Raw genomic sequence first — 27,340 nt, 5'->3', positions numbered from 1 at the left:
GCATAGTGGTTAAGTGCTATGGCTGCTAACCAAAGGGCCAGCAGTTCGAATCCACCAGGTGCTCCTTGGAAACTCTATGGGGCAGTTCTACTCTGTCCTATAGGGTGGCTATGAGTTGGAATCGACTCAACGGCACTGGGTTTGGTTTGGGTTTGGATATCATGATTAGTGTTTATAAATTTATATAAAACTACCTTGAAATATAATTTAATATCAGAGTATTAAATAAACACCAAAACATACTAATTTTTATGACTCGATATTTGGAATTCTTTATTTTTCATAATGGGCTTACTTTTTATAATTTCACTATTGTGTTTCAAACTGAGGAAATTCCAGAGAAGGCTTCCGACTCATATTTAGAAGTATTTCTTTCCAAATTGCACTTTAATATTCTTCCTTTTGAGCACTGGGCTGTGAATTGCTAAGGAGAGTCTTTATGCTGTATAAGAAATAGACAATGTGATTGCAGCCTACAGATCTGGTGAAGACGATCTCCACGGGATTTTTATGTGTCTCCATAACTTACTTTTCCAAAATCAACTACACAACTATATATTGTGTAGTGTCTGATTTTCTCACCAAAATATAAGTTCCAGAAAGTGGGGATTTCTGTATGTTATATCAATATAGTATAAGCTAGAACAAGGATCCATGAACATTTTCTGTACAGAGCCAGGGAGTTAGTATTTTTGGCTTTGGGGACCATCCAGTCTGTCACAACTACTGAATTCTGCCACTGAGGTACAAAAGCAGACATGAACAATACATAAATAATGAGTGTGGCTATATTCCAATTACTATTTATGGGCACATAAATTTGAATTTCAAAGAATTTTCTAAGGTCATGAATATTATTCTTTTGATTTTTTTCAACCTTTTAAAAATGTAAAAACCATCCTTAGCTCAGAAGCAGGAAGCAGGCCAGATCTGGCCCACAGGTCACAGCTTACTAACTCCTACCCTGGAAGAATGCTTGGCATATAGCAGGTATAGAGTAAATGCTTGTTGAATGAATAAATGTGGAGACCGAGTTAATATTTGTAACTGAATATTTAATCATAGAAACAGGAGCAGCCAATTACATTCAGCAAGGATTAGTTGAAATGAAATAATCTACAAAATGTAACTAAAATAATGCATTTTTATTTCATCATTATTAACCTGACAGATAACAACATTGGGCAGATAAATGCAAGAAATTATGCAATAAATGTTGCAGACACATGTTGAATTTTCCATACTTCAGTCAGAAAACATTACTTCTTTGCGGGTACTTAAAGAATGTCTATGAACATTGTATCAGGTTTTAGGACTGGTTGCACATTCCTTGACACTCTTCCCACTGGGAGGTGGGCTTTACATCCACTCAGCTAGAGTTTGGGTGCCTTGTGACTAAAAAAAAAAAAAAAAATTTTTTTTTTTGTGACTGCTATGACTAATAGAGTACAGCAGAAGTAATCTATGTGACTTCTCAAGGCTAGCCTTTAAAAGGCCATACAGCTTCTGCCTGTTTCTCTTGAAATGCTCACTGTCCAAATGCCCCCTCTTGAGATATTCCATCTCAGAACCCAACTGCCATGTTGTGAGGAAGCCCAAGTCACATGGAGAAGTCATGTATAAGTGCTCTAATTGGCAGTCCCAGCTGAGCCAAGTCTTTATGATATTCCAGCCTAAGCTTCAAGTCATCCCAGGTTAACCTCCTAATGATGCCAGCCTCAGACATTCAAGCCATCCTCAGCCACAGAGTCTTCCTAGCTGAGACCCTAGATATCATGAAGCAGAGACAAGCCATTCTTGCTGTGCCCTGTCTAAGTTCGTGACCAAGGAAATTTGTGAACATGATAAAATGGTGGTTGTTAGATGCCCTTTTATTTTGAGTAATTTGTTATGTAGCAATAAAAAGAAAATACTAAATCTGTTGCCATCAATTGGATTCTGACTCATGGTGACTCTGGGCGTCACAGAGTAGAGTCGAGCTCCATAGGGTTTTTTTGGCTATAATCTTTATGGAAGCAGATCACGAGGTGTTTCTGCCATGGCACCACTGGGTGGGTTTGAACTGCCAACCTTTAGGTCAATATTTGAGCGCAAACCATTTGCACCATCTAGGGTATGTAGCAATAGTTCCTAGAGAAAAAAATAATCATAACATCATAACAAAAAGAAAATCACAGTAAATACAAAATAAAGAATGGTTATGCTTACTCCTAAATAAAACTATAAATGAAGACACGGATAGATATAATACAACTTCTAAATGTAATTTAACAATAGTGCCCAGAAAAGTAATTCAGTGAAGAGCATGAGAATAGGCTCTATGTTTTCCTTAAGATGAACTGAGAAAAATACAAGTAAGCAAAGCTTTGGAAAATATCAGTGAATAGAATAATATAAAATAGAAGAGAAAAGGAAATCTTGAAAAAGGCTCTGCCTCAGAACTACACATTTTCTTTGATTATTTCCTTGACCAATCATTTGTGAAATCCTGCAACTTTTAATATTACTTCCATTATTTCTTCATTTAAAGTACTACAGACCAGGTTCTTCTTCTTTTCAGTTCCTATACTGCCTTCTCTGACTAATTTCTCTCCTCTTGCTCTTCAACAAATTGTCCCTGTGCCTCCAAAGGCTTTTGCTTAAAGTACAAGAACACGGGTTCATCATGCCACGCCAATCTTCAAACACATTAATGGAATCTGTTGTGTAGATGATAAGTCTGAAATCCTTAGCATATTAACCAAGATCTTCAAAACCTACCTCCAAAATACTTCTTCAACCTCACTTTCATTAAAATTCCTACCTTCTGTTTACCTAATATTACTTTCTGTATTAATAAGGTAGGTATAAGTTGAATACACTATTCATTCACATTACCTTAGCCAAGGATGTTTATAATAGTGACCAAGATGGTGAAGAATCCAGAAGCTTTGTGTTTTAAAAAGGACTATTTTGAAGATAATGCACAGAAAAGCAAATCAAACTTATACTGAAAAGGAGAAATTTATTGGCTCTTGTATATGAAAAATTGAGGTAGATCTGGCTTTAGGAAAGGTAGATCTTGGAAGGTGAATAATATCCTCAATCTGTTTTTCTTTCCACCTTTCTCTCTCTCAACAATGTCTTCTTCTATGCTGGCTTTACTCTTAGGCAGTCTTTGTATGTCTTAGTTCATAGCAGCTGCGAGATTACATCTCACTATCTTTGCTTGGCAACACCAGTAGTAAGTGAAAACTTTAAGTTTTTTCCTAAGAGTTTCTAGAATTGATTTTCATAAGCCTTGTGTGGAATACATTTCCATCCCTGGACCAATCCCTAGAGGTAAAAACCTATTGCCGTCAAGTTGATTCCAACCCATAGTCACCCTATAGGACAAAGAAGAACTGCCCCAAAGGGTTTCCAAGGACCGGCTGGTGGATTTGAATTGCTAACCTTTTGGTTAGGAGCCGTAGCTCACCATAGGTCTTAACCACTGTGCCACTAGGGCTCCATCCCTACAGATACCAAAAAAACAAAATCCATTGCTGTCAAGTAGATTCCAACCCGTAGCAACCCTATATGGAATTCATTAACTAGTCAGGCTGAGGAAAATGGATCTGGTGGTGGAGTCAGCACAAGCCTGATCATTTATACTGGAACTAGGACAGGAATAAATTCCCCAATATGTGGTGACACCATGAAGAGAAATGAACGGACAGTATACATAGAAAACACTCACCTATAACGCAACCAGTCAAAGCTTGTTGAAAGCATTTTATTTAGTCTGGAAAGAACTGGATAAATCTAAGGGAGCGTGAATTGAAACTATCTCCAAACACGTGAAATTTGTTCATGAAAAAGAGGAAACAAACTTGGCATTTGCAGCTCTGGAGTGTATATAAAAATAAAAAATACAAATAAAAAAAACCAAACCCGTTGTTAAGTTGATTCTGACTCACAGCGATCCTGGAGGACAGAGCAGAACTTCCCTATACGGTTTCCAAGGAGTGGCTGATGGATTCAAACTGCAGCTCTTAACCATGATGCCACCATGGCTCCAGGGATTGTATACAAGGCTAATAAGTGAAAGTAACAGAGAGATTTGGGTTCAAAACAGGAAAAGTGTTTTGTTTTTTTAAATAAAAAAAAATGCGACAAGCTGTTAAAACAGAATCCAGCTCCATCATGAGGCAAAGGCTCTGGAGTCACAAAAAGGGTGGCAAACACCACTTGTACATATGACTTGATGAATTTAACATGCACCTGAGGCAGTCATTAACCCTAGGAAACATATCTTTACCTGTTCATACCCCACACGTCTGTCAGTTTATCACACTGTGGTGGCTTGCCTGTTGCTGTGATGTGGGAAGCTATGCTACCAGTATTTCAAATACTGTAAGGGTCACCATTGTGGACAGGTTTCAGCAGAGCTTCAAGACTAAGACGGACTAGGAAAAAGGACCTGGCGGTCTACTTCAGAAAAAAATTGGCCAATTAAAACCTTACAAATAACAGCAGAATATTGTATGGTGTAGTGCTAGAAGATGAGCCTCTCAGGTTGGACAGCATTCAAAATACAACTTGGTAAGAGCTGCCTCCTCAAAGTAGAGTCAACCTTTATGCTGTGGATGGAGTAAGGCTTTTGAGACCTTCATTTGCTGAGGTGGCACAAATCAAATTGATGAGAAACAGCTGCAAACATCCATTAATAATCAGAACATGGAATGTACGAAGTATGAATCTAGAAAAACTGGAAGTCATCAAAAATGAAATGGACCACATAAACATTGATATTCTAGGCATCAGTGAGCTGAAATGGACTGGTATTGGCCACTTTGAATCAGATAATAATATGGTCTACTATACTGGGAATGACAAATAGAAGAGGGTTGTCGTCTCGTTAATCATTAAAAAGAACATTTCAAGGTCTATCCTGAAGTACAATGTTGTCAATGTTAGGAAAATATCCATACGCCTACAAGGCGGCTAGTTAATATGGCTATTATTCAAATTTATGCACCAAACACTAATGCCAAAGGTGAGGAAATTGAAGATTTTAACCAACTTTTGCAGCTTGAATTGATCAAACATGCATTCAAGATGCATTGATAATTACCAGTGATTGGAATGTGAAAGTATAAAACAAAAAAGAAGGATTGGTAGTTGCAAATATAGCCTTGGTGATAAAAATGACACAGTAGAACTCATGATAGAATTTTGCAACACCAGCAGCTTCTTCATTGCATATACATTTTTTCAATGACATAAAGGATGATTATACACTTAGACCTCACTGGATGGAAAATGCAGGAATTAAATCAACTACATATGTGGAAAGAGACAATGGAGATGCTCAATGTCATTAGTAAGAACAAAGCCAGGGGTTGACTGAGGAATAGACAATCAACTGTTCATACGTAAGTTCAAGTTGCAGCTAAAGAAAGTAAAGCAAGTCCATGACAGCCAAAATATATCCCACCTGAATTTAGAGAGCATCTCAAGAACAAATTTGATGTATTGAACACTAATGACCAAAGACCAGACGAATTGTGAGATGACATCAAGGATATCATACTGAAGAAAACAAAAGGTCATTAAGAACACAGGAAAGAAATAAAAGATTAAAATGGATGCCAGAAGAGACTCTGAAACTTGCTCCTGGGTAGATTAGATAAACCAAAAAGAAGATATGATGAAGTAAAAGAGCTGAACAGAAGATGTCAAAGGGCAGCTCAAGAAGACAGAGTACAGTATTATAATGACATGTGCAAAGACCTGGAGTTAGACAATGCTTGGCATTTCTCAAAATGAAAGAACTGAAGAAAAATTCAAGCTTTGAGTCGCAATATTGAAGGATTCTATGGGCAAAATATTGAATGACACAGAAGGCATCAAAAAAAGATGGAAGGAATACGTACAGTCACTGTACCAAAAAGAATTCACTGACATTCAACCACTTCAGGAGATAGCATATGATCAAGAGCCAACGGTACTGAAGGAAGAAGTTCTAGATGTACTCAAGGGAATGGTGAAAAACAAGGCTCCGGTATTTATGGAGCAACAATTGAGATATTTCAACAAACTGATACAACACTGGACGTGTTCACTCATCTATGTCAAGAAATTTGGAAGAATCTACCTGGCCAACCAACTGGAAGAGATTGATATTTGCTCCCATCCCAAAGAAAGGTGATCCAACAGACGCGGAAAGTATCAAACAATATCAATATCACATGCAAGTAAAATTTTGTTGAAGATCATCTGAAAGTGGTTGCAAGTGTACATCAAAAGGGAACTGCCAGAAATTCGAGCAGGATTCAGAAGAAGACGTGCAACGAAGGATATCACTGCTGAAGTCAGATGGATCTTGGCTGAAAGCAGAGAATATCGGAAATATGTTTACTTGTGTTTTATTAAGGTGCAAAGGCATTTGACTAAGTGGATCATAACAAATTATGGATAACATTGCAAAGAATAGAAATTCCAGAACACTTAATTATACTCATGAGGAACTGGTACATAGACCAAGAGGTAGACATTCAAACAGAACAAAGTGCTTTTGCATAGTTTAAAGTCAGAAAAGACGTGAGTCAAGGTTGTAGCCTTTCACTGAACTTATTCAATCTGTATGCCGAGCAAATAATCCTAGAAACTGGACTATATGAAGAAGAATGTGGCACCAGGATTGGAGCAAGACTCATTAACAACCTGCAATATGCAGGTGACACAATTTTGCTTGCTGAATGCGAAGAAGATTTGAAGAACTTACTGATGAAGATCAAAGACTATAGCCTTCAGTTTTGACTGCACCTCAACATGAAAAAGACAAAAATCCTCATAAATGGACCAATAAGCAACATCATGATAAATGGAGAAAATATTGAAGTCGTCAAGGATTTCATTTTACATGGATACATAATCAGCACCTACGGAAGGATCAGTCCAGAAATCAAAAGATGTATTACATTGGAGAAAGGCCTCTTTAAAGTGTTAAAAAGCAAAGATGTCACTGTGAGGGCTAAGGTGTCTCTGACCCAAGCCATGATGTTTTTAACCACCTGATATGCATGTGAAAGCTGGCTCATGAATAGGACCAAAGAAGAACTGACACCTTTGAATTATGGTGTCGGTGAAGAATATTGAGTATACCATGGACTACCAGAAGAATGGACAAATCTGTTTTGGGAGAAGTAAAGCCAGAAAGCTCCTTAAAAGCAAGTGTGGTGAGAAGGCCAGGCCAAGATGGCAGAGTAGTTGGATGTTTCCTATGGTTCTTCTTACAATAAAGACCCCCCCCTAAAAAAGTAAATTGATTATATATGACAGTCTAGGAGCCCTGAGCATCAAATACAAAGTTGAATGTGACTGAGTGGCAGGTGGAGGGAGAGACAGTTCAGAAGCAGTGAGGATTTGCCAGACCTGACCTTGCTGGCACTCTGTAGGCAGCATCAGCCAGCTGGTGCTTGTGGGCTGAGGTGAGCAGTAGCACTGGGGAAACATTTCCATACCGGGAGAAACTGAGCAGCAGAGAGTCTACACAAGCCTCCAGAATCAGGGAGAAGGGAAGCTGAGTCTGAGAAAGTTAAGTGCAAATGTCTAACCTAACACATGGGATCAAAACAACCCTTGCTCCTGCTAGGAAGTACCTCTCTCCCATTTACCTACCCCGTCCATGCTCTGCTCTGGTCCTGGTCTGGCTTTAGCAATTGCCATGCCCCCTCAGCCAGAAGTGGGACACTTGGGCACCCCAAGCCATTCTCTTAGCTTTGGAAAGGTAAAAAATTAACAAACAGGAAAAAAAAAAAATCTGCCAGCTCCTCTAAGCCCAGACCTCAGGGTAGGGACAGCCCCTTTGCCTAGGCACAGACATAAGGGGTTCACGGACTGTGAATACCTTTCACCCCTGCCTAGATCTGTGTGGGCCGATTTCAACAATGTATGCCCTCGTTAGCACAGTACAACAGGGTACATACCTGAAACCTATTTTTGATGGCAACAGCTAAGGGGGAAGAGCAGATTCGTGACATTTGACACCACCCTGCCCATTAAGCAGGGTCCTCACCTATCCACAACAGGGGCCTAAGGACTGTGGCTCTACCTACACCACCTAGCCACCTGTGACAGAGGTCAGAGAATAAGTGGTGCCTCCCAGCGATTACAGCCAACAGCACTGGGTGCCCAAAGTCTGGTCACAAAACCCACCCACCTACGCATTCTAGGGAAAAGAGACATACCTTCCACCCAGGCACTCAGTGGCAGCCATCACCCCCTACCTTGCTCAGCACAGAACCCCCTACTGTAGTCAAATGCCTGTGCCTACTCCAATCACCCCTATGTAACCCCGCCTGTCTAGGACTATAGGTGAGAGCTTGCACCACCCACTCAGTGACCGACAACCTGGACACCTAGGCTGAACCCATCTAAGAGGAGTAAACAGGCTCCTGGGATCACAAACCTAGTAACACCTCTAACCACCTTGCAACAGGACAGGAGAGCCCCCAAAGATGCCAATAATCAAAGCAGCTCACATGACCAGTCTATTTGGGCATATAAAAGCAGAATAAAATGAGAAGCTAGGACACAGTAAGCAAACATACAATAAATAAATATAATAACTTATTGATGGCGAGGAGACAACAGTCAATATCAAATCACATAAAGAAGCAGACCATGATGGCTTCAGCAAGTGACTAAAACATAGAACCAATATACTTCCTGGAGGAAGAGAAACTCTTGGAATTACCAGAGGTAGAATTCAAAAGATTAATATAGAGAGCTCTTCAAGAGATCAGGAAGGAGATCAGACAAAACACAGACCAAGTCAAGGAACACACAGACAAAGCAACAGAGGAATTTAAGAAGATAATACAACAGCATAGGGACAAATTCAGCAGTCTGCAAGAATCTGTAGAGAGACGGCAAACAGAAATCCAAAAGATTAACAATAAAATTTCAGAATTAGACAACTAAATAGAAAGTCATAGGAGCGGAATTGAGTCAATGGAAGTCAGAATTAGGGAGACTGATGATAAAGCACTTGACACCAATTTATTTGAGGAAAAATCGGATAAAAAGATTAAAAAAAAAACGAAGATACCCCAAGAATTACATGGGACTCTATCAAGAGGAATAGCTAATGATGATTGAAGTACCAGAATGGGGGATAACAGAAGATACAGAAAGAATTGTTGAAGATTTGTTGACAGAAATATTCCTTGATATTGTGAAACACGAGAAGATATCTATCCTAGAAGCTCATCCAACCCCCACAGGGTAGATCCCAAAAGAAAGTTACCAAGAGATATTATAACTAAACTTGCCAAAATCAAAGTAAAGAGATAATTTGAAGAATGGCTAGGGATAGGCAAAGTCATCTAGAAAGGAGAGTCAATAAGACTAAGCTTGGACTCCTCAGCAGAAACAATGCAGGCGGTTAGAGGTGTTACTAGGTTTGTGATCCCAGGAGCCTGTTTACTCCTCTTAGATGGGTTCAGCCTAGGTGTCCATGAGATGACATGCCTTGAAGGAAAAAAATTGCCAGCCAAGAATTATATCCAACAAAGCTGTCTCTCAAATATGGTGAAATTAGGGCATTTCCAGATAAACAGAAGTTTAGAGAATTTGCAAAAACCAAACCAAAATTACAAGAAATACTAAAGGGAGTCCTCCAGTTAGAAAATCAATAACATCAGATAACAACCCAAGACTAAAGCACAGGCCAGAACAACCAGATACCTACCCAGATAGGAAAGTCACAGAAATAAATCAAAGTTAAAGCACTCAAAATAGGGAAACAGAGATGTCAATACGTAAAAGCTGACAACATTAAAACAAAAAAGAGGGACTAAGTAATACGTCACAGAACTTTAATATGGAGAGGAAGTCAAGGCGATTTCAAAAAATAAAAGATTGGTAAAAAATAGAGGTAAATATTAAGGTAACCACAAAGGAAACTAATAAACCTACACATCAAAATAAAAAAGAGGAAAAACATAAAGACTCAGCAAATACAAAATAAACAAAAATGAAAAAGATGAAAAGAAAATACATAAAGAAAAGCTACTCAGCACAGAAAATTAAGCGGAAAAAAGAAACCGTCAACAACACACACAAAAGAAAAAAATACATCAGAATGACATCACTAAACACATACCTATCAATATTACACTGAATGTAAATGGCCTAATACACCAATAGAGTGGCAAAATAGATTCAAAAAAAAAAAACTACCTGTCTATATGCTGCTTACAAGAGACACACCTTAGACTCAAAGACACAAACTAAAACTCAAAAGATGAAATGCATACATACATATATATATATCAAGCAAACAACAATCAAAAAAAAGCAGGAATGGCAATATTAATCTCTGACAAAATAGATGTTAAAGCAAAATCCACCACAAAGATAAGAAAGGACATTATATAATGATTTAAGGGTCAATTCACCAGAAGGACATAACCATAATCAATTTTTATGCACCCAATGACAGGGCTGCAAGATACATAAAACAAACTTTAACAGCATTGAAAAGTGAGATAGACAGCTCCACAATTATTGTAGGAGACTTCAACACACCACTTTCAGTGAAGGACAGGACATCCAGAAAGAAGCTTAATAAAGACACGGAATATCTAAATGCCTCAATCAACCAACTTGACTTCATAGACATATACAGAACACTCCACCAAACAGCAGCCAAGTATATTTTCTTTGCCAACGCACACGGAACATTCTCCAGAAGAAACCACATATTAGGTCATAAAGCAAATCTTAACAGAATCCAAAACATCAAAATATTACAAAGCATGTTTTCTGACCATAAAGCCATAAAAGTAGAAAACAATAACAGAATAAGCAAGGAAAAAAAAAAATCAAATACGTGGAAACTGAACAACACCTTGCTCAAAAACTACTGGGTTATAGAAAAAACCAAGGACGGAATAAAGAAATTCACAGAATCAAATGAGATTGAAAACACATCTTACCAGAACCTTTGGGACACAGCAAAAGCAGTGCTCAGGGATCAATTTACAGAAATAAACGCACACATTCAAAGAGAAGAAAGGGTCAAAATCAAAACATTATCACTATAACTCAAACAAATAAAAAGAGAGCAGCAAAAGAAGCCCACGGGCACCAGAAGAAAAGAAATAATAAAAATTAGAGTAGAATTAAAAGCAATAGAGAGTAGAAAGACAATTGAAAGAGTTAACAAGACCAAAAGCATGTTCTTTGAAAAGATCAACAAAATCGATAAACCATGGGACCAACTGACAAAAGAAAAACTAGAGAGGATGCAAATAACCCAAATAACAGATGAGATGGGTGATATCACAACAAACCCAACTGAAATTAAAAGAATCATAACAGTACTATGAAAAATTGTACTGTAACATATTTGAAAACCTAGAGGAAATGCACAAATTTCTAGAAACACATTACCTACGGAAATTAACACAAACTAAGGTAGAAAAACTAAATAAACCTATAACAAAAGAAGAGATTGAAGAGGTAATTAAAAAACACCCCCCCCCCTCCAAAACAAGCCCTGATCCTGACAAGTTCACTGGAGAATTCTACCAAACTTTCAGAGAACAGTTAACTTCACTACTACTAAAGGTATTTCAGAGCATAGAAAAGGGTGGAATACTCCCAAATTCATTCTATGAAGCCAGAATAACCCTGATACCAAAACCAGGTAAAGAAAGACACCACAAAAAAGAAAATTACAGGCCAATATCCCTCATGAACATAGACACAAAAATCCTCAACAAAATCCTAGCCAATAGAATTCAACAACATTTTGAAAAAATAATTCACCATGACCAAGTGGGATTCATACCTTTTATGCAGGGATGGTTCAACATTAGAAAAACAATACCATTTACAATAGCCCCCAAGAAGATAAAATACTTAGGAATAAATCTAACCAGAGACGTAAAAGACCTATACAAAGAAAACACAAGAAACCAAAAGAGACCTACATAAGTGGAAAAACATACCTTCCTCATGAATAGGAAGACTCAACATTGTGAAAATGTCAATTCTACCCAAAGCGATCTACAGATACAATGCAATTCCGATCCAAATTCCAATGACATTTTTTAATGAGGTGGAGAAACAAATCACCAACTTCTTAAGGAAAGGGAAGAGGCTCTGGATAAATAAAGCATTACTGAAGAAGAAGCACAAAGTGGGAGGCCTCACACTACCTGATTTTAGAACCTATTATACTGCCATGGCAGTCAAAACAGACTTGTACTGGTACAACAACAGACACATACAGATACATAGACCAGTGGAACAGAATTGAGAATCCAGATGTAAAATTCATCCACCTTTATGAGCAGCTGATATTTGACAAAGGCCCAAAGTCCATTAAACGGGGAAAAGACAGTCTCTTTAACAAACGGTGCTGGCATAACTGGATATCCATCTGCAAAAAAAATGAAACAAGACCCATACCTCACACCGTGCACAAAAACTAACACAAAATGGATCAAAAACCTAAATATAAAATCTGAAACGATAAAGATCATGGAAGGAAAATATAGGGCTAAGACTAGGAGCTCTAATACATGGCATAAAAAAAAAATAAGCAGAATACAAGTCATAACTAACAACGCACAAACACCAGAAGAGAAACTAGATAACTGGGAGCCCCTAAAAATCCAACACTTATGCTCATCAAAAGACTTCACCAAAAGAGTAAAAAGGCAACCTGCAGACTGGGAAAAAATTTTTGGCTATGACATATCTGATCAGGGTCTAATGTCTAAAATCTACATTTTCGATACTGCAAAACCTCAACAACAAAAAGACACATAACCCAATTAAAAAATGGACAAAGGATATGAACAGACACTTCACCAAAGAAGACATTCAGGTGGCTAACAGATACATGAGGAAATGGTCAAGATCATTAGCCATTAGAGAAATGCAGGTCAAAATTACAATGAGATACCATCTCACCACTGCAAGGCTAGCATTAACCCAAAAAACACAAAATAATAAATGTTGGAGAGGTTGTAGAGAGACTGGAACACTTATATGCCGCTGGTGGGAAAGTAAAATGGTACAACCACTTTGGAAATCAATTTGGTGCTTCCTTATAAAGCTAGAAATAGAAGTTCCACGGGATCCAGGAATCCCACTCCTTGGAATATATCCTAGAGAAATAAGAGCTGTGACACGAATAGACATATGCACTCCTATGTTCATTGCAGCACTGCTCACAATAGCAAAAAGATGGAAATAACGTAGGTGCCCATCAACAGCTGAATGGATAAACAAATTATGATATATTCACACAATGGAATACTGCGCAATGATAAAGAACAATAATGAATCCTTGAAACATCTCACAACATGGATGAATCTGGAAGGCATTGTGCTGAGTGAATTTAGTCACGAAGGGACAAATATTGTATGAGAACACTATTATAAGAATTCAACACAAAGTTTAAACACAGAAGAAAACATTCTTTGACGGTTACGAGGCTGGGGAGGAGGGAGAGAGGGATTCACTAACTAGACAGTAGACAAGGATTATCTTAGGTGAAGGGAACGACAACACACAATGCAGGGAAAATCACCACAACTGGACTAAACTAAAAGCTAAGAAGTTTCCAGAACACAACCAAACACTTCGAGGGACAGAGTAGCAGGAGCGGGGGTCTGGGAACCATGGTTTCAGGGGACAACTAGGTCAATTGGCATAACAAAGTTTATTAGGAAAATGTTCTGCATCCCACTTTGGTGAGTGGCGTCTGGAGTTTTAAAATCTTTTGAGCAGCTGTCTAAGATGAATCAATTGGTACCAACTCACCTGGAGCAAAAGAAGATGAAGAACATCAAAGACATAAGGAAAACATTAACCCAAGAGACAAAAGGGCCACATAAACCAGAGACTCCATCAGCCTGAGACCGAAAGAACTAGATGGTGTCCAGCTACCATCAATGACCACCCTGACAGGGAACACAACAGAGAGTCCCTGATGGAGCAGGAGAAAAGTGTGATGCAAATTCACATAAAAAGACCAGACTTAATGGTCTGACTGAGACTAGAGGAACCCCAGAAGAATGGCCCGCAGACTCTCCGTTAACCTAGAACTGAGACAATTCCCAAAGCCAACTCTTCAGACAAAGATTAGACTGGACTACGAAACATAAACTAATACTTGTGAGGAATGCACTTCTCAGTTCAAATAGATACACGAGACTAAATGGGTGGCTCCTGTCTGGAGGTGGGGTGGGAGGGCAGAAAGGGATAAGAGCTGGTTGAATGGAAATGGGAAACCCGGGGTGGAAAGGGGAAGTGTGCTGTAACATTGTGGGAACTGCAACTAGTGTCACATGACAATGTGTGTATAAATTTTTGTATGAGAAATTAATTTGAGAGGTAAACTTTCACTTAAAGCACAATAAAAAAGGGGAAAAAAGCAAGTATGGTAAGACTTTGTCTCGTGTGCTTTGAACATGTTATCAGAAGAGACCCGTCCATGGAGAAGGACATCGTGCCTGATAAAGTAGAGGGTCAGTGCAAGAGAGGACACACTTAACGAGATGCACTGACACAGTGGCTGCAACAATGCGCTCAAGCATAGCAATGATTGTGAAAATGGCACAGGACAGCACAGTGTTTTGTTCTATTGTACACAGGGTCATTATGAGTTGGAACCAACTTGTTGGCACCCAATAACAACAAAATGTTGAGTGGAGACTCTGGGTGGTGCAAATCATTAAGCACTCGACTACGATCTGAAAGGTTGGTAGTTTGAACTCACCTATATGCATCTCAGAAGAATGGTCTGGTGATCTTCCCAAAGGTAACAGCCCTGAAAATCCTATGGAGTGCAGTTCTACTCTGCAACGTATCAGCTCAACCATGAGTTGGAATCAACTCTACAGCAACGGGTTTGGTTTGTTTTTTACGCTGTTGATCGGCCTACACTAGTGACTGGCCTATACTAATGATTGACAGACGTGGCCAAGGTCATGCTTTCCACCTCACTAAGAACCCTGTAAATTGGTGTACGAACAGATGCTGTTGTTGCTAAATGCTGTCTAGTCGGTTGCAACCCGTGGTGACCCTACATACAACAAAACGAAACATCGCCTGTCCTTTGCCAACCTTACAATCATTGCTGTGTTTGAGTCCACTGTTGTAGTCACTGTGTCAATCCATCTCCTGGAGGGTCTTCATATTTTTGACTGACTCTCTACTTTACCAAGCATGATGTCCTTGTCCAGGGACTGAAAATACCATGGCTTGGGTCAGGCACATTAGTCCACAAAGTGACATATTTATTTTTGAACAATTTAAAGAGGTCTTTTGCAGCAGATTTGATTAATGCTGTATGTTGCTAGATTTCTTGATTGCTGCTTCCATGGGCATTGATTGAGGATCCAAGTAAAATGAAATGATTGAGAACTTCAATATTTTCTCCATTTAACATGATGTTGCTGATTGATCCAGTTGTGAGGATTTTTGTCTTCTTTACGATGAGGTGCAATTCATACTGAAGGCTGTGGTCTTTGATCTTCATGGGTAAGTGCTTTAACTCCTCCTGGTTTTCAGCAAGCAAGGTTGTGTCATCTGCATATCGAAGATTGATAATGAGTCTTTCTCCAGTCCTGGTGCCTCGTCCTTCTTCATATAGTCCAGCTTCTCGGATTATTTGCTCAGTGTACAGATTCAGTAAGTATGGTGAAAGGCTACAACCTTGACTCACATCTTTCCTGACTTTAAACCACACGATAGTACTTTGTTCTGTCTGAACGACTGACACTTGATCTGTGTACAGTTTCTTCATGAGCACAATTAAATGTTCTGGAGTTTTTATTCTTTGTAACGTTAGACATAATTTGTTATGATCCACACAACCGAATGTCTTTGCATAGTCAATAAAACACAGGTAAGCATCTTTCTGGTATTCTCTTCTTTCAGCCAGGATCCACCTGAATTCATCAAAGATAAACCTTGTTCCACGTCCTCTTCTGAATCCAGCTTGAATTTCTGGCAGTTCCCTGTTGACGTACTGCTGCATTCGCTTTTGGATGATCTTCAACACAATTTTACTTGCGTGTGATATTAATGATATTGTTTGGTACTTTCTGCATCTGTTGGATCACCTTTCTTTGGAATGGGCACAAATATAGATTTCTTCCAGTTGGTTGGCCAGGTATCCCTCTTCCAAATTTCTTGACATAGATGAGGGAGCACCTCCAGCACTGTGTTAGTTTGTTGAAATTTCTCAACTGTTACTCCATCAGTTACTGGAGACTTGTTTTTCACTATTCCCTTCAGTACATCTGAAACTTCTTCCTTCAATACCATTGGTTCTTAATCATATGCTACCTTTCGAAATGGTCAAATAACAAATTGTTTTGGTTACAGTGACTTATGTATTCCTTTCCATCTTCTTTTGATGCTTCCTGTGTCATTCAATATTTTAACCAAAGAATCCTTCAATATTGCTACTTGAGGCTTGAATTTTCCTTCAGTTCTTTCAATCTGAGAAATGCCAAACATTTTCTTCCCTTCTGGTTTTCTAACTCCAGATCTATGCACATTTCATTATAAACTGTACTCTGTCTTCCTGAACCACCCTTTGAAATCTGTTCAGCTTTTTTAGTTCATTATTTCTTAAGTTTGCTTTAGTTACTCAAAGTTCAGGAGCAAATTTCAGAGTCTCTTCTGACATCCATTTTGTTCTTTTCTTTCTTTCCTGCCTTTTTAATGACCTTTTGCTTTCTTCATGTATGTTGTCCTTGATGTCATCCCACAATTCATCTGGTCTTTGGTCATTAATGTTCAATGCATCAAATTTGTTCTTGAGAGGATCTCTAAATTCAGGTGGTATATACTCAAGGTCCTGTTTTGGCTCTCATGCACTTGCTCTTATTTTCTTTAGCTTCAACTTGAACTTACATATGAGCAATTGATTGTCTGTTCCTCAGTCAGCCCCTGGCCTTGTTCTTACTGATGATCCTGAGCTTCTCCATTGTCTTTTTCCACAGATGTATTTGATTTGATTCCTGTGTATGCCATTTGGTGTGGTCCACCTGCGTAGTCACCGCTTATGTTGTTGAAGAAAGGTATTTGCAATGAATAAGTTGTTGGTATAAAACTCTATCAAGTGATCTCTGGCAACATTTTTATCCTCAAGGCCATATTTTTCAACTAACAATCCTTCATCCAACTTTCACATTCCAATCACTCAAGAGTATAGGCCTACAATGTAATTGCTAAATAAGTGGTTGAGTTAATGACATAGTACACACTCAACTTTATAGAAATGAACTATTTAATAATTTGATATGCTGGAGGCTCAATTTTTTCATCTGTCACATGGGATAATAATACACCTGGACCCCTGACAATGCTCTGAAAGACTAAATAAGATGCTTCATAAACGCTAATGCAGAATTCATGAGCTAGTTATTACTACTGTTAGGCCACCACTTTGTATCCATTGCTGATGCTTTGGGTAAGAAACGAGTTATTTCTTACCTGGCTTTAAGAAGTTGACAGTGTAGGAGGGGAAAAAGTATTAACGAACAGAAATTTGAAGTTAACCTAAGTACATAATAGTAGTTGGAGCCAATCATGTAACTGATTATAACTTTTAAATCACTCTATTCTTCTCTAAAAATAAGAAGTAATTTGATTTTAATTCTTTCTCCTCACCACCCACTCCCTACCCCTTCCCATAAACTATTTTTATTATTTATCAATTCCCTTGATGAGTTTCTCATGCAAAACAAGTTAAACATTTTTCTCCTTTCTTCTTCTAGTGTCTGTTTGAGAAATGACTTGTGCAGAACTTAGAGAAAAAAAAGTTGCTAGAATATTAAGGCAACACAGATGATTAAAATATCACACCTTGCCTGTTTCTTTGGCAAGCTGAATGAAAAAAACAAAGATGAAATATTAGCATGTGTTTTTCTCATGAATGTGTTAGGAAAAAACGACTTAAAAAAAAACACTTTATTTTGTTTTTATAGTTGATATTTTTTAAATCCTCGTAATTTATCTTGATGCATTTCCTAAATAATATCTTGGACAACCCAGATACGGAACTGCATAACAGTTTTTTGACCAAGGAAGAATACCAAATACTTTCTTCTTTTATTATTTAGGAAGTTCATCCTGAGTTAACAGATTTAAATTTAATATATCTAGTTAAAAAAAAAAAAAATAGACTGAAAATTAAAGTTCCTTCAATGTCTCAAATATGTAAATCCCACAAATCTATTTTTATCTGGTAAAAGTTTAATGTTTTGGTAATTTATTCACATGTGGTAAACTAAGTCATCATCACAGTCTAATTTCAGAATATTTTTAACAGCCCCAAAAGAAACCTTAAAAGAAACCTTACACCCATTAAAAAAAAATTTAAAAAACACTCACGGTCAAGTGGATTCTGACTCACAGCGTCCCTACTGGACAGAGTAGAACTGCTCCTTAGGGTTTCCAAGGAGTGGCTGGTGGATTCGAACAGTCGACATTTTGTTTAGCAGCTGAGCTCTTAATCACCGCGCCACCAGGGCTTCTACATTAGCCCCCATTATCTCCCCTCAGCCTTAGGCAACCACTAATCTAATCTCTGTTTCTATGGATTTGCCTATTTTGGACACTTCATAAAAATTGAATCATATATGATTTTGTGACTGGCTTCTTTCACTTAGTAGAATGTTTTTAAGGTTCATTCATGTTCCATCATGTATCAGTACTTCATTTCCTTTTATGACTAAATAAAACTACATTGTGTATATATACCACATTTTATTTATCTATCCATCAGTTGATGAATATTTGGGTTGTTTCCATTTTTTGTGTTATGACTAATTCTACTATGCACACGTATTTACAAGTTTTTGTGTGGACTTATGTTTTCATTTCTTTTGAGTATATATCTAGGAGCAGACTTGCTAGATCATACCATAACTCTTCTTTAATCATTTGAGAAACTATCAGACTGTTTTCTAAAGCAGCTAAGCCAGTTTACGTTACCACTAGCAATATATGAATGCTCTAATTTATCAATATCCTTGCCAACATTTATTATCATCTATCTTTTTATTATAGCCATCCTAGTGAGTTTGAAGTACTGTTATGGATTGAATTGTGTCCCCCAAAAAATGTGTGTCAATTTGGGTAGGCCATGGTTCCCAGCATTGTGTGGTTGTCCTCCATTTTGTGATCTGATATAATTATCCTATGGGATGTAAATTCTAACCTCTATGATGTTAATGCGGTAGGATTAGAGATAGTTATGTTAATAAGGTAGAATACAATCTACAGGATTAGGCTGCATCATGAGTGAATCTCTTTTGAGATATAAAAGAGAGAAGTGAGCACAGAGGAGAGAGACTTCATACCACCAAGAAAGAAGAGCCAGGAGTGGAGCATGTCCTTTGAATCTGGGGTCCCTGCACTGAGAACCTCCTAGATCAGGGAAAGATTGATGACAAGGACCTTTCCCAGAGCTGATTAAGACAGAAAGCCTTCCCCTAGAGCCAGCACCCTGAATTCTAACTTCTAGCCTCCTAGACTATGAAAGAATAAATTTCTGTTATCAGAACTCTAGGTAACTAAGACAGAGTTTGGTACTGAGAGTACAGTGCTGCTGTAACAAGGTACCTACAGTATGGAAGCAGTTTTGAAATTATGAATGCATAAAGGCTGGAAAAGTTTTAAGGTGCCTAATAGTAAAAGCCTAGATTGCCTTGAAGAGACTGTTGGTGGAATTTTGAACATCAAAGGCAATTCTGCTGAGAGCTCAGAAGGAAGTAAGGAGAGCTGTTACACTGCAGATGGCACAGACAGTAAGAAGCAGCAGCAGAGAAACGGCAAGAGCAGAACCAGGAGACCATTGCGAGACAGTGCTGGAGCCAACCCATGGAGCAAGAGAGATGAGTGCCTTTGTGCAGGAGGTTTTCTGGCAGAGTAGGGTGCCTCTGGGCATTTATTGGTGACGCTAGGCTTGCCAACGCATGGAGCAAGAGAGCTGAGTGCCTTCCAGCCAAAGCTTACTGGTGAAATAGGGTGCCTTCAGGCAATTATAGGTAGAGCTAAAGAGCTCTGGAATGCTTGCCTGAGCAGGTCAAATGCAGGGCTGGACCAAAGGCCCAAGGAATTGAGAGGCCAAGGAACCAGAAAGCAGAAGCTGAAGAGACAGGGAAAACAGAAAGCAGAGCTGCCTCAGTCTCAAAGGGTAGGCCCGGGACCTCTAGGGTCTCAAAAGGTGGAGCCATGACCTCTGAGATTTCAAAGGGTGGGACCGCAGCCTCCTAGGTTTGAAGAATCAGATCTTCACCAACTCAGTTCCAGAGTATGGGACTGCCTTTCATGAGTGCCAATGGGATGGGGCCAGGTCCACTGCTCAAAGCTGAGGGGGCAAGGCTGCCATGCCCAAGGGGCAGAAGAAGAGGGACTGCCTGAGCCGACGGGTTATGGTTGCCACTCAGGTTGACTAGGAGAATGTGGCTGCCCAAATCGAGGAAGCAGAGTAGTCATTCCAGCGGGCCTGGAAGGCAGAGCTAAAACCCAGGATCAAGGGGCCTCCACCTGCTATCAGAGAATGTGGCCAACACCCAGAGTCTGGACGTCAGGGCCATTGCCTATATTGTCTCAGAGAACAGATGATTATTTTCAAGACTCTAGTGCTAATGTAAATTGTTCTGCTGGGCTTTGGACTTGCTTGATGCTTGTTATCTCTTCTTTCCCTCCAATTTTTCCCATTTGTAATGGAAATGTCTAGCTTGTACCTATTCCACCATTCTACTTTGGAAGCAGGTAACTTGTATTTTAGATTTCACAAGTGAAGAGGAATTTTGCAGAGGATGAGATCTTGAACTTAGAGTTAAGACTTTTGGGATAAAATAATAGGGTGAATATGTTTTACATGTGGCAAGGACATGACTTTGGGGGAAGCAAAGGGTAGAATGTTGTGGATGAATTGTGTCCCCCACAAACATGTGTCAATTTGGCTAGGCCATGATTCCCAGTACTGTGTGGTTGTTCATTTTGTGATCTAATGTAATTATCCTATGTGTTGTAAATCCTAACCTCTATGATGATAATGAGGCAGGATCAGAGACAGTATGTTAATGAGGCAGGACACAATCTACAGGATTAGGCTGTGTCTTGAGTCAATCTCTTCTGAGATATAAAAGAGAGAAGTGAGCAGAGAAGGACCTCATACCACCAAGAAAGAAGAGCCAGGAGTGAAGCGTGGTCCCTGCACTGAGAATCTCCTAGGCCAGGGGAAGATTGATGACAAGGATCTTCCCCCAGAGCCAACAGAAAAAGAAAGCCTTCCCCCTGAACCAGCATCCTGAATTACAACTTTTAGCCTCCTAGACTGTGAGAGAATAAATTTCAGTTATAGCAGCACTAGATAACCAAGATAAATGGTATCTGTTGTAGTTTTGATTTGCATTTCCCTGATGGCTGATGATGTCGAGCATTTTTTCATGTGCTTATTGGCCATATGCATCTTCCCTAGAGAAATGTCTACTCAGATTCTCTGCTCAGTTTTTAATTGGGTTATTTGTCATTTTATTGTTGAGCTGAAAGAATTGTTTATATATTCTGGATACTACAACCTTATCAGGTACATAATTTGCAAATACTTTCTCCATTCTGGCGGTTGTCTTTCACTTTCTTGCTGGTGTCTTTCAAAGCACAAAGGTTTTTAATTTTGATGAAGTCTGATTTATCTATTTTTTCTGTTTTCACATGTACTTTTGGTGTCATACTTAAGAAGACTGTGCCTCCCTCCAGATCACAAAGATTAACTCCTGTATTTTCTTCTAACAGTTTAATGATTTTAGCTCTTACATTTAGGTCTTCTCCTTAGATCATAATTCATTTTGAATTAATTCATTCTGCTTATGGTGTAAGGAAGAAGTTTAACTTTGTTCTTTTGCATATGACTATCCACTTGTCCCAGCACTGTAGTTTTTCCCCATTGAATCGTCTTGGCACTTTGACATAATCTTTAACACTTGAACCAGTTGTCACAAGCCTGAATAACCTTCTAATCTTTAATCCAAGTTCAATTACTTAGAAGTCCTTTTTAGTTCTGGCAGTATCTCAAAGCAGGTTTGATATGAAGACATTTCAAAGTATAACCTGGACAGATTTATGAGAACATAAATAAGTGCAAGTATTTTTTTAGCACATGGCATGGGAAGGGAAATGAGGAAAGAGTCACAGAAATTTTGTGTACTGACAAACTCATCCTCCATTCAAAGATGCATTCATTAAATACACTCTATTTTTCATTAATGAAAAGATGCACTAACTTATATACAACCAAAAACCTAATGAGATTTGGTTTCTTGGTTTGGAGGTTTGGGTCATGGTTTCATGGGCTATCCCAGTTACTTGGCCTAATAACATGTTTAGTGCCTCTGTTCTACCTCCTAGTGAGATGTGTAGTGCCTGGGGTTTTAAAAGCTTGCAAGCAGCCATTCAAGGCACAACAATTGGTCTTTAACAACAGAGGAAGAAGGAGAATCAGGAATAGAAGGAGAATATGGAATGTGTGACTAATTGCCTCCATGAACAACTGCCTTTTTTGCCAAGAGACCAGAAGAACTAGATGGTGCCCAGCTACCATTACCAAACATTTTGATCAAAGATTCCATAGAAGAAACCTGATCAAAAGGGGAAAAATACAGAACAGAATTTTAAATTCTCATAGACTTCAGACTTCCTGGACTCATGAAGGTTGGATGAACCCCTGAAACTATTGTCCTAAGATAATTTTAAACCTTAAACCACAAATATTCTCTAAAGTCCTTGTAAAACCAAACAATAGTTTGGCTTGACTAGTAAAAAGAGGTCTGCTTTGAGCATTATGCTCTTTTAAGAACTATCTATATGGGATCAAATTGACAATAGCAATTCAAAAAATTACATTGGAACCTTAAGGGGCAGTGAGTTTATGTTAATGAGGGAGGAACAACTCAGAAAAGGAGAGTGAGAATAGTTGCACAACTAGAAGAAAGTAATCAACATCACTAAATGGTACATGTAGAAACAGTTGAATTGGTGTATGTTTTGCTGTGTACATTCTCAACAACAACAAAATAAATAAAATTTAGGAAAAACAAACAAACAGTACCTTAGCTAGTAACAACTGTCTGCCATTAGCATTATGCTCTTTTGAGAACTATTTAAACGAAAAACCAAACCTGTTGCCATCGAGTCAATTCCAACTCATAGCAACCCTATAAGACAGAGTAGACCTGCCCCATAGGGTTTCCAAGGAGTGCCTGGTGGATTCGAATTTCTGACCTTTTTGTTAGCAGCCCTACTCTTAAATCACTATACCAGCAGGGTTTCCAAGAACTATCTATATGGGATCAAATTGACAACAACAACTCCGAAGATTAGATAGGAACCTTAGAGGGCAGTGAATTTATGTTAGTGTGGGAGGATAAATTCAGAAAAGGAGGGTGAGAATGGTTATGTAACTCGAAGAGTGTAGTCAACATCACTAAATGGTACATGTAGAAACTGTGGAATTGGTGTGTTTTGCTATGTATATTCTCAACAACAAAGTTAATAAAATTATATATATATGTATATATAAAGATATACTAAATTTGCTTTTCTAGTCATATTTCAAGGATCTTGTCCAATACAAACTTATTAGTATCCACAATCTTCCTAAGATGTGGTGGTAGTCAGAATGTTCCTGTTTTATAGAAAGTGTATCAGTTAGCTTTTACTACATAACGACCACTTCCAAAGTTAAAACAATAATGACTTTCTTATCTCACAAATCTGCAGGGAGGTTGGACAGTTCATTTTGTCCTCAATTTCTGGCCTAACATCAGCTGGGCTCAGTCATGAGTCTGTGGCCAGCTAGCAGGTCAGCAGGTGGCTGGATAGTGCAGGATGGCCTCATTCACATTCCTGGTGATTGGTCAGTTCTCACCGGCCACATGCTTCTTATCCTTCAGCAGCCCCGCCCAGGTTCCTTCACACAGAAGTCTCAGGTCCAGGAGCCCCAAGAAAGGGTGACTATAATTCATAAGCACTTTTCAAACCTCTTGCATCAGAGTTGCTACTTTCCATTGGTGAAAGCAAGTCATTTAAAAAAATTACCAGCTGATTCGATTCCGACTCATGGTGACTCTGTGGGTGTCAGAGTAAAACTGTGCTCCATAGGATTTTCAATTGCTGTAATATTATGGAAGTAAATCACCAAGGCTTTCTTCAGAGGCATTTCTGGGGAGATTCAGTTAGTAGTCAAGCACAAATTGTTTGTGCCACCCAAAGACCTAAGCAAGTCATACCTATTGCCATCAAGTCAAATCTGACTCATTGTGACCCTAAAGAATAGAGTAGAATTGCCCCATAGGGGTTCCAAGACTAATTTTCTTTTTTTTAACGGTGCAAATTAGTTTTCGTTCAAACATTTTATACACAAATTGTTTTGTGACATTGGTTGCAATTCCCACAATGTGCCAGCACTCTCCTCCTTTCCCTTTCCACTCTGAGTTCTCCATGTCCATTTGTTCAGATTTTCTGTCCCTTCCTGCCTTCTCCTCTTTGCTATTTGGCAAGAGTTGCCCATTTGGTCTCCTGTACTTGTTTGAACTAAGAAGCATATCCCTCATGTGTCTTATCGTTTGTTTTATAGACCGTCTTTTTTTTTAATCTTTGGTGGGCTCCGGGATTGGCTTCAGTTCTGAGTTAGCAGGGTGTCTGTGGGACATACAGACATAGTCCCAGGGTTCCTCCAGTCTCTGTCAGACCAGTAAATCTGGTCTTTTTTTGTGAATTTGAATTTTGTTCTATATTTTTCTCCTGCTCTGTCTGGGGCCCTCTATTGTGTCCCATCAGAGCCACCGGTAGGGGCAGACAAGCACCATCTAGTCTCAGCTCAGGCTGGTAGAGGCTGCAGTTCACATAGTCCTTTAGTCCTTTGGGCTAATCTTTTCTTTGTGTCTTTGGTTTTCTTCATTCTCCTTTACTCTGGACCTGATGGGACCAATAGATGTATCTTAGATGGCCACTCGCAAACTTTTAAGGCCCCAGATGCTACTCACTAAAGTAGGATATAGAACATTTTCTTTATGAACTGTGTTATGCCAGTTGACCTAGATGTCCCCCAAGACTATGGCCCTCAGCCCCCAGCCCCAGCAATTAGGCCCCTCAAAGTATTTGGATGTGTCTAGAAAGCATCTATGACTTTGCCTTGGTCAAGTTGTGCTGACTTCCTCTATACTGTGTGTTGTCTTTCCCTTAACCAAACTTGACACTTGTCTATTATCTAGTTAGTGATTTCCTCTCCCTAACTTTCCCTCCCTCCTAGTCATCAAAGATTTTTTTTTCTGTGTCTAAACTTTTTCCTGGGTTTTTATAAAATAATTGTCCATTTGTGATTGATTTAATTCACTCAGCATAATGCCCTCCAGAGTTGTGTTTCATTCATGTTGTGAAATGTTTCACAGATTCATCATTGTTCTTTATCATTGCATAGTATTCCATTGTGTGTATGCACCATAGTTTGTTTATCCATTCATCTGTTGATGGGCACTTAGGTTGTTTCCATCTTTTTGCTATTGTGAATAGTTCTGCAATGAACATGGGTGTGCATACATCTATTGGTGTGACCACTCTTATTTCTCTAGCACCTAGCATATAGGAGTGGGGTTGCTGGATCCTGTGGTATTTCTATTTCTAGCTTTTTAGGAGGCACCATATCATTTTCTACAGTGGTTGTACCAATTTACATTCCCACCTACAGTACATAAGAGTTACAATCTCCCTGCAACCTGTCCAACATTTGTTATTTTCTTTTCTTTTTTTTTATTAGTGCCAGTAATGTTGGGGTGAGTTGATATATCATTGTAGTTTTGATTTGCATTTCTCTAATGGCTAATGAGGAGCCCTGGTGGCACAATGGTTAAGACCTCAGCTGCTAACCAAAAGGTTGGCAGTTTGAATCCACCAGCTGCTCCTTAGAAATCCTATGGGGCAGTTCTGCTCTGTCCTATAGGGTTACTATATGTCGGAACCGATGAGACGGTAATAGCTTTTTTTAATGGCTAATAATCATGAGCATTGCCTCAGGTGTCTGTTAGCTGCCTGAATGTCTTCTTTGGTGAGGTGTCTGTTCATATCCTTTTTACATTTTTTAATTGGGTTATTTGTTTTTTTGTCATTGAGGTATTGAAGTATTCTATAGATTTTAAAGATTAGACCCTTGTCGGATATACCGTAGCCAAAATTTTTTTTCCCAGTCTGTAGGTTCTCCTTTTACTCTTTTGGTAAAACCTTTTGATGAGCATAAGTGTTTAATTTTTAGGGGCTCCCAGTTATCTAGTTTATCTTCTGGTGTCTGTGCACGGTTAGTTATGGCTTGTATTCTCTTTATGTCATGTATTTGGGCCCATCATGGTGTCCCTGGAGCCCTGGTGGCTCAGTGGTATTTAGGTCTTTGATCTACTTTGAGTTAGTTTTTGTGGATAGTGTGAGGTATGGGTCCTGTTTCATTTTATTACAGATGGACAGCAAGTTCTGCCATTTATTAAAAAGACTTTCTTTTCTCCATTTAATAGTCTTTGGTCCTTTGTCAAAGATCAGCTGACCATAGGTGGATGGATTTATACCTGGATTCTCGATTCTGTTCCATTGGTCAATGTGTCTGTCCTTGTGCTAGTACCAAGCTGTTTTGTCTACAGCGGTTTTATAGTAGGTTCTCAGATCAGGTGGTGTAAGGCCTCCTACTTTGTTCTTTTTCTTCAATAATGCTTCTCTTATTCAAGGCCTCTTTCCTTTTCATATAAAGTTGGCGATTAGTTTTTCCATTAGATGGAAATTAGTGTTTCCATCTAACAGTAAAGATTATTGTTGGTATTTGGATCAGGATTACATTATATCTGTAGTCACTTTGGGTAGGATTGACATTTTCACAATATTGAGTCTTCCTATGCTTGAGCATGGTATGTTTTTCCATTTATGTAGGTCTCTTTTGGTTTCTTGCAATGTGTTTTGCAGTTTTCTTTGTATACGTCTTTTATGTCCATGGTTAGATTTATCCCTAAGTATTTTATCTTTTTAGTGGCTATTACAATTTTTATTGTTTTCCTGATTTCCTTTTTGAAGTTCTTTTTGTGTGTATGGGAATACAACTGACTTTTGTATGCTGATCTTATATCATGCTACTCTGTTGAATCATTCCATTAGTTCCAGTAGTTTTCTTGTGCAATCTTTGGGGTTTTCTATATATAGGATATTATCATTTGTGAATAGTGATAGTATTACTTCTCCCTTTCTAATTTGGATGCCCTTTATTTCTTTATCTTGCCTTATTGCTCTAGCTAG

At 38.7% G+C, this 27,340-nt stretch overlaps 1 long non-coding RNA gene across 1 annotated transcript in view; it reads right to left on the bottom strand.

Moving 5' to 3' along the window:
• Positions 1-3,872: 3,872 nt before the first annotated feature.
• Positions 3,873-27,340, bottom strand: part of LOC126067634 (uncharacterized) — an 81,064-nt gene continuing 57,596 nt past the window's right edge. Inside the window, exon 3 of the long non-coding RNA XR_007515447.1 lies at positions 3,873-4,055. This is a non-coding gene — a long non-coding RNA (uncharacterized LOC126067634). The remainder of the gene's footprint in view (positions 4,056-27,340) is intronic.

This window comes from Elephas maximus, chromosome 25 (assembly GCF_024166365.1).
Source record: "Elephas maximus indicus isolate mEleMax1 chromosome 25, mEleMax1 primary haplotype, whole genome shotgun sequence".
Classification (NCBI taxonomy): Eukaryota; Metazoa; Chordata; class Mammalia; order Proboscidea; family Elephantidae; genus Elephas; species Elephas maximus.
Note: the sequence above shows the minus strand (reverse complement) of the source record. Positions and strands in the feature narration are given on the sequence as shown.